Raw genomic sequence first — 6,568 nt, 5'->3', positions numbered from 1 at the left:
TTTATATATCCTTGGTTACAATGGTGCAGCCTTGGCGCTTGCCATCGAACACAAGCCTCGAACACAATGATTAGATGAGGCTGGTCCCTGCCCGTTGCCCATTGGCCACTGCTATAAATACACTTACCTCATTGCATACGGAACCCCCTCCTTTTTTACTAGAACCTAAACACATTTTTTTTTAAATAGCCCGGATAATAACACACATGGAATTGTGACTCTATTTATCCAATGCGCTAAAATAGTAGAGAACCATCCGTTTATTTTCATTGAGGAGTATTTGTTTATTTTCATGAACTAGAGAGAAGAAGGTAAGTGCAATGTGAAACCTTGAACACTAGCGATGGATTATGTATTGTGTGGTGCGATGCTCCCGAGGAAAGAAATCTGTTGACAATTTTTTCCCATTCGGCCTCATTTTCAGACCCTTTACACACCTGCACACCGTTTATTATCGAGAAGCCTCGAATGCTCCAATTGAATTTCCTGAAGAACGTTGCATTCTAACCGAAACATGTTTTTGTTTACCCGTTTCATTGATCGAAAGCGTTAAAAATATACCCCAAATAATTTTTGCGGCTAGAATAATCTAGAATAGGGCTGCTGATTTGAGGGTAATTCACACATAGCAAACAGTGTAACAAATATGTAATATTTTCACTGATACAAATGTTAAACAATTATACAAATGTAGCCATTCGGATAAAGTAAAGGCGACTATAGCAATCCAATCACATCGATATGAATGGACCTCCGCGATGTTAATATGTTATACTCGATGTCAAATCAAAACAAAGATACTACCTGAGTTGATAAAGATATTCTCAGGTTTAATGCATTTTTTGTTTTGTATAATCATAGATTTTCTTCTTGGCTAAATTGTAGGCTCAATTTAAACAAATAAATAGATCTCCTAATTATTTTTTTCCCCCGTTGTTTTCCTTTGTCTTCAACTCTCTTTTAATAACGTCTCACATAAGATTTTTATAGCTTTCTTTGACTAATATATTAATCAGACATTGAATAGGCCTAGTTCCTGTGACATTTATTAAGGATTTGTTACAATGGAGCAAAGGGAAAGGGGGATACCTAGTCAGTTGTTCAACCAACTGAAATGTGTCTTCCGCATTTAACCCAACCCCTCTGAATCAGGGAGGTGCGGGGGCTGCCTTAATCGAATGTCTTCGGCGCCCGGGGAACAGTGGGTTAACTGCCTTGTTCAGGGGCAGAACTACAGATTTTTAGCTTGTCAGCTCTAGGATTCGATCTAGCAACCTTTCGGGTCACTGGCCCAAAGCTCTAACCACAGGGAGGCCATAAAAGAGTTCTGATTTATCAGCTTCCAAATCCTGAGTCTACCTGTATTAAGAGGAACGAAACAAGCCCCAATTAGCCAACACCAGAGAGGTGAGAGACGGGTTATTAACTCTATTCATATTTTCACACAATTTCATTTGTCTGTTTCACTGTACAATTAAATCACCTGGAATGTAATGTAGCCACTGTATGAGTGGTATTATTTTATAGGATACACGGCTTTTCTCATTGTCCAAGAGACAAGTGCTCCTCCTTGCGAACACGCACATGTGCTTTCTTGTGTGTGAGTGACGTAACTAGACACTAGTGTAGGGCAATTCCTCAGTAACAGAATGATGCCGAGACTCAGATTTTTCACTTTAAAATGTATGTCAAACAAAAACCAATGATTGCATAGTTAAACAAACCATACAACTCTATGCACAAGGACTAGTTTAAACAATTTCATCTGAACATTTTTACAAAAACACATTTACCTGAAGATCAATGCAGATTCAAAGTTTGGTAACAGAATGACGGTTTGTGCTGGTTGAGAGAATGCCAAGAGTGTGCAAAGCTGTCTTCAAGGCAAAGGGTGGCTACTTTGAAAAATCGAAAATATATTTTGATTTGTTTAATACTTTTTTGGTTACTACATGATTCCATATGTGTTATTTCATAGTTTTGACGTCTTCAGTATTATTCTACAAATGTAGAAAATAATAATAATAATATAATAATAAAGAAAAACCCTTGAATGAGTTGGTGTGTCAACTTTTGACTGGTACTGTACATATTTGTATGCCTGATTTACAGTGCCGGCCTCTCAAGGTGTCGGTTTCATTGACAGATGAAAGAACAGTGTGCATGGCTTGAGTCCCAAATGGCACTCTATTACCTACATAGGGATTAGGGTTCTATTTGGGATGCATATCATGTGCTATGAACCCAAATGTACCCTAAGGGTAGCAGACTCTAGCTCGGCCTATCTTACTGCTTATGGATGTGACAATCGCCACTAGCAGAAAACTCTCTCCCAACATCGTATCCCGGTGGGTGACATTAGTATGGAGAAGCTGTTAAACTGCTTGTAGGCATCCCAAATGGCACCCTATTCCCTACATTCTGTAGCACAATGGTACCCTATTCCCTACATTCTGTAGTACAATGGCACCCTATTCCCTACACCCTATTTCTATGGATTTCCCTATGAGCCCTGGTCAAAAGTAATGCACTATATTATAGAGAATAAGGTGCGATTTGGGATGCAGATTTAGAGACGGTGAGCAGTGTAGCACTGTTAAGGTTCTTCACAGGTGTGATGATGCCAGCATATTACCAGGCTGACTGCATCTCTGTCTCACAGGCTCTCTGTCTCTCTCTGTCTCTCTCTGTCTCTCTCTCTCTCTCTCTCTCTCTCTCTCTCTCTCTCTCTCTCTCTCTCTCTCTCTCTGTCTCTCTCTCTGTCTCTCTCTCTCTCTCTCTCTCTCTGTCTCTCTCTGTCTCTCTCTCTGTCTCTCTCTGTCTCTCTCTCTGTCTCTCTCTGTCTCTCTCTGTCTCTCTCTCTCTCTCTCTCTCTCTCTCTTTCGATTTGATCTCTGTCATCAATGCCCCTATCAATGAGTCCAGAGCCTCGAGTCTCCCCCCTGAGTCCAGAGCCTCGAGTCTCCCCCCTGAGTCCAGAGCCTCGAGTCTCCCCCCTGAGTCCAGAGCCTCGAGTCTCCCCCCTGAGTCCAGAGCCTCGAGTCTCCCCCCTGAGTCCAGAGTCTTATTGGTCAGGCCTCCAGAACTGCTGATGGGCTGTTGACCTTTAGGGAATATTGTGACTTTCACTTTCATCCTTTACAGTCACCATGTTTTGGTTGGTTCATCACCAGTCATCATGTTTTGGTTGGTTCTTCACCAGTCATCATGTTTTGGTTGGTTCATCACCAGTCATCATGTTTTGGTTGGTTCATCACCAGTCGCCATGTTTTGGTTGGTTCATCACCAGTCATCATGTTTTGGTTGGTTCTTCACCAGTCATCATGTTTTGGTTGGTTCATCACCAGTCATCATGTTTTGGTTGGTTCTTCACCAGTCATCATGTTTTGGTTGGTTCTTCACCAGTCATCATGTTTTGGTTGGTTCATCACCAGTCGCCATGTTTTGGTTGGTTCATCACCAGTCGCCATGTTTTGGTTGGTTCATCACCAGTCGCCATGTTTTGGTTGGTTCATCACCAGTCACCATGTTTTGGTTGGTTCATCACCAGTCATCATGTTTTGGTTGGTTCTTCACCAGTCATCATGTTTTGGTTGGTTCATCACCAGTCATCATGTTTTGGTTGGTTCATCACCAGTTGCCATGTTTTGGTTGGTTCATCACCAGTCGCCATGTTTTGGTTGGTTCATCACCAGTCGCCATGTTTTGGTTGGTTCATCACCAGTCGCCATGTTTTGGTTGGTTCATCACCAGTCACCATGTTTTGGTTGGTTCATCACCAGTCACCATGTTTTGGTTGGTTCTTCACCAGTCACCATGTTTTGGTTGGTTCTTGCAAAATCCTGCCTAGTAACACTAAGGCGAACGCTTAAATTCTGGGTCACAGGGAGGAAGAGAGGGAGCGATGGAGAGATGAAGTATAGAGGGAGGCAAGGAGAGAGGGAAGAAGGGAGAGGGGTATGGAGGGAAGGAGAGAGGGAAGAAGGGAGAGAGGTATGGAGGGAAGGAGAGAGGGAGGAAGGAAGTGGAAGGGCAGGGTGTGGAGAGGCAGGGAGGGATAGAGGGAGGGAGGATAGACGGTGTGATGGGCCGGGGCACGCAGAGGAGGGAGGGAGAGAGGAGAGGCAGGGCGTGAGGGAGGGAGGAAGGGTGGGATGAAGGGTGATAGGGAGTGGAAGGCCAGGTGACTGATAGATAGACGGTGGCTTATGGCGGGGGTGTGTAGAGGAGGAAGGAAGAGAGGAGAGGCAGGGAGGGATGAAGAGAGGGAGGGTGGGATGGAGAGAGGGAGGGTGGGTGGGATGGAGAGAGGAAGGGAGGGATGGAGAGAGGCAGGGAGGGATGGAGAGAGGCAGGGAGGGATGGAGAGAGGCAGGGAGGGATGGAGAGAGGGAGGAAGGGATGGAGAGAGGGAGGGAGGTAGGTATAGTTGAGGAACCAGAGTGACCGATCCAGCAGCCCTCCTCATTAGCACACAGCGAGAGATCCATCTGTCCTCCACATCAGTACACTGAGACATCCATCTGCCCTCCTCATTAGTACACTGAGACATCCATCTGCCCTCCTCATTAGCATACAGAGAGAGATTCATCTGCCCTCCACATCAGTAGACTGAGACATACATCTGCCCTCCACATCAGTACACTGAGACATCCATCTGCCCTCCTCATCAGTACACTGAGACATCCATCTGCCCTCCTCATTAGCATACAGAGAGAGATTCATCTGCCCTCCACATCAGTAGACTGAGACATCCATCTGCCCTCCACATCAGTACACTGAGAGAGATCCTTCTGCCCTCATCAGTACACAGAGATCCATCTGCCCTCCTCATCAGTACACAGAGACATCCATCTGCCCTTCTCATCAGTACACAAAGAGAGATCCAGCTGCCCTCCACATCAGTACACAGAGAGCGATTCAGCTGCCCTCCACATCAGTACACAGAGAGAGATGCATCTGCCCTCCTCATTAGCACACATGAGAGATCCATCTGTCCTCCACATCGGTACACTGAGACATCCATCTGCCCTCCACATCAGTACACTGAGAGAGATCCATCTGCCCTCCACATCAGTACACTGAGAGAGATCCATCTGCCCTCCACATCAGTACACTGAGAGAGATCCATCTGCCCTCCACATCAGTACACAGAGAGAGATCCATCTGCCCTCATCAGTACACAGAGAGAGATCCCTCTGCCCTCCTGATCAGTACACAGAGAGACATCCATCTCCCCTCATCAGTACACAGAGAGATCCATCTGCCCTCCTCATCAGTACACCGAGACATCCAGCTGCCCTCCACATCAGTACACAGAGACATCCATCTGCCCTCCACATCAGTACACAGAGAGAGATCCATCTGCCCTCCTGATCAGTACACAGAGAGACATCCATCTCCCCTCATCAGTACAGAGACATCCATCTGCCCTCCACATCAGTACACAGAGATATCCATCTGCCCTCCTCATCAGTACACCGAGACATCCAGCTGCCCTCCACATCAGTACACAGAGACATCCATCTGCCCTCCACATCAGTACACAGAGACATCCATCTGCCCTCCACATCAGTACACTGAGACATCCATCTGCCCTCCACATCAGTATACAGAGACATCCATCTGCCCTCCACATCAGTACACAGATACATCCATCTGCCCTCCACATCAGTACACAGAGACATCCATCTGCCCTCCACATCAGTACACTGAGACATCCATCTGCCCTCCTCATCAGTACACTGAGACATCCATCTGCCCTCCACATCAGTACACTGAGACATCCATCTGCCCTCCACATCAGTACACAGAGACATCCATCTGCCCTCCACATCAGTACACAGAGACATCCATCTGCCCTCCACATCAGTACACAGAGACATCCATCTGCCCTCCACATCAGTACACAGAGACATCCATCTGCCCTCCACATCAGTACACTGAGACATCCATCTGCCCTCCTGATCAGTACACAGAGACATCCATCTGCCCTCCACATCAGTACACAGAGACATCCATCTGCCCTCCACATCAGTACACTGAGACATCCATCTGCCCTCCTCATCAGTACACTGAGACATCCATCTGCCCTCCACATCAGTACACTGAGACATCCATCTGCCCTCCACATCAGTACACAGAGACATCCATCTGCCCTCCACATCAGTACACTGAGAGAGATCCAGCTCTAATCCCACTCAGGACCCGATTAATGTTAAATCCGCTTTCAACCCTTAAGCTGACTTTCAGCACCCAGCGACAAGCTACCGAGCATTTAGACATGTAGATTTGCTTTAGTCTATATATATTTTTTTATCCTAAATGCATTTGAGTGTTTTTATATCTCTCTTCACATACTCAGTTGTAGGTGTGGGCTCAGTTGTAGGTGTGGGCTCAGTTGTAGGTGTGGGCTCAGTTGTAGGTGTTGACTCAGTTGTAGGTGTGGGCTCAGTTGAGAGAGAGAGAGAGAGGACCAAGAGAGAGAAACATTGTTTTGATATAACAGTGTACAAGGTGTTATTTTGCAGTTTTGCTCTGTGAGTGTGTGTGTGTGTGTGTGTGTGTG

The 6,568-nt window shown here is 46.0% G+C and overlaps 1 protein-coding gene across 3 annotated transcripts in view; it reads left to right on the top strand.

Moving 5' to 3' along the window:
- The first annotated feature begins 222 nt into the window (after positions 1 to 222).
- LOC139373844 (protein 4.1-like) overlaps positions 223 to 6,568 on the top strand; it is a 111,243-nt gene continuing 104,897 nt past the window's right edge. For all 3 annotated transcript variants that reach the window (XM_071114923.1, XM_071114922.1, XM_071114921.1), the window contains exon 1: positions 223 to 311. The gene's annotated coding sequence lies outside the window, so the exon portion shown is untranslated. The remainder of the gene's footprint in view (positions 312 to 6,568) is intronic.

The sequence above is a fragment of the Oncorhynchus clarkii genome, chromosome 18 (assembly GCF_045791955.1).
Source record: "Oncorhynchus clarkii lewisi isolate Uvic-CL-2024 chromosome 18, UVic_Ocla_1.0, whole genome shotgun sequence".
NCBI lineage: Eukaryota > Metazoa > Chordata > Actinopteri > Salmoniformes > Salmonidae > Oncorhynchus > Oncorhynchus clarkii.
This window is presented reverse-complemented; position numbering and strand designations above follow the sequence as displayed.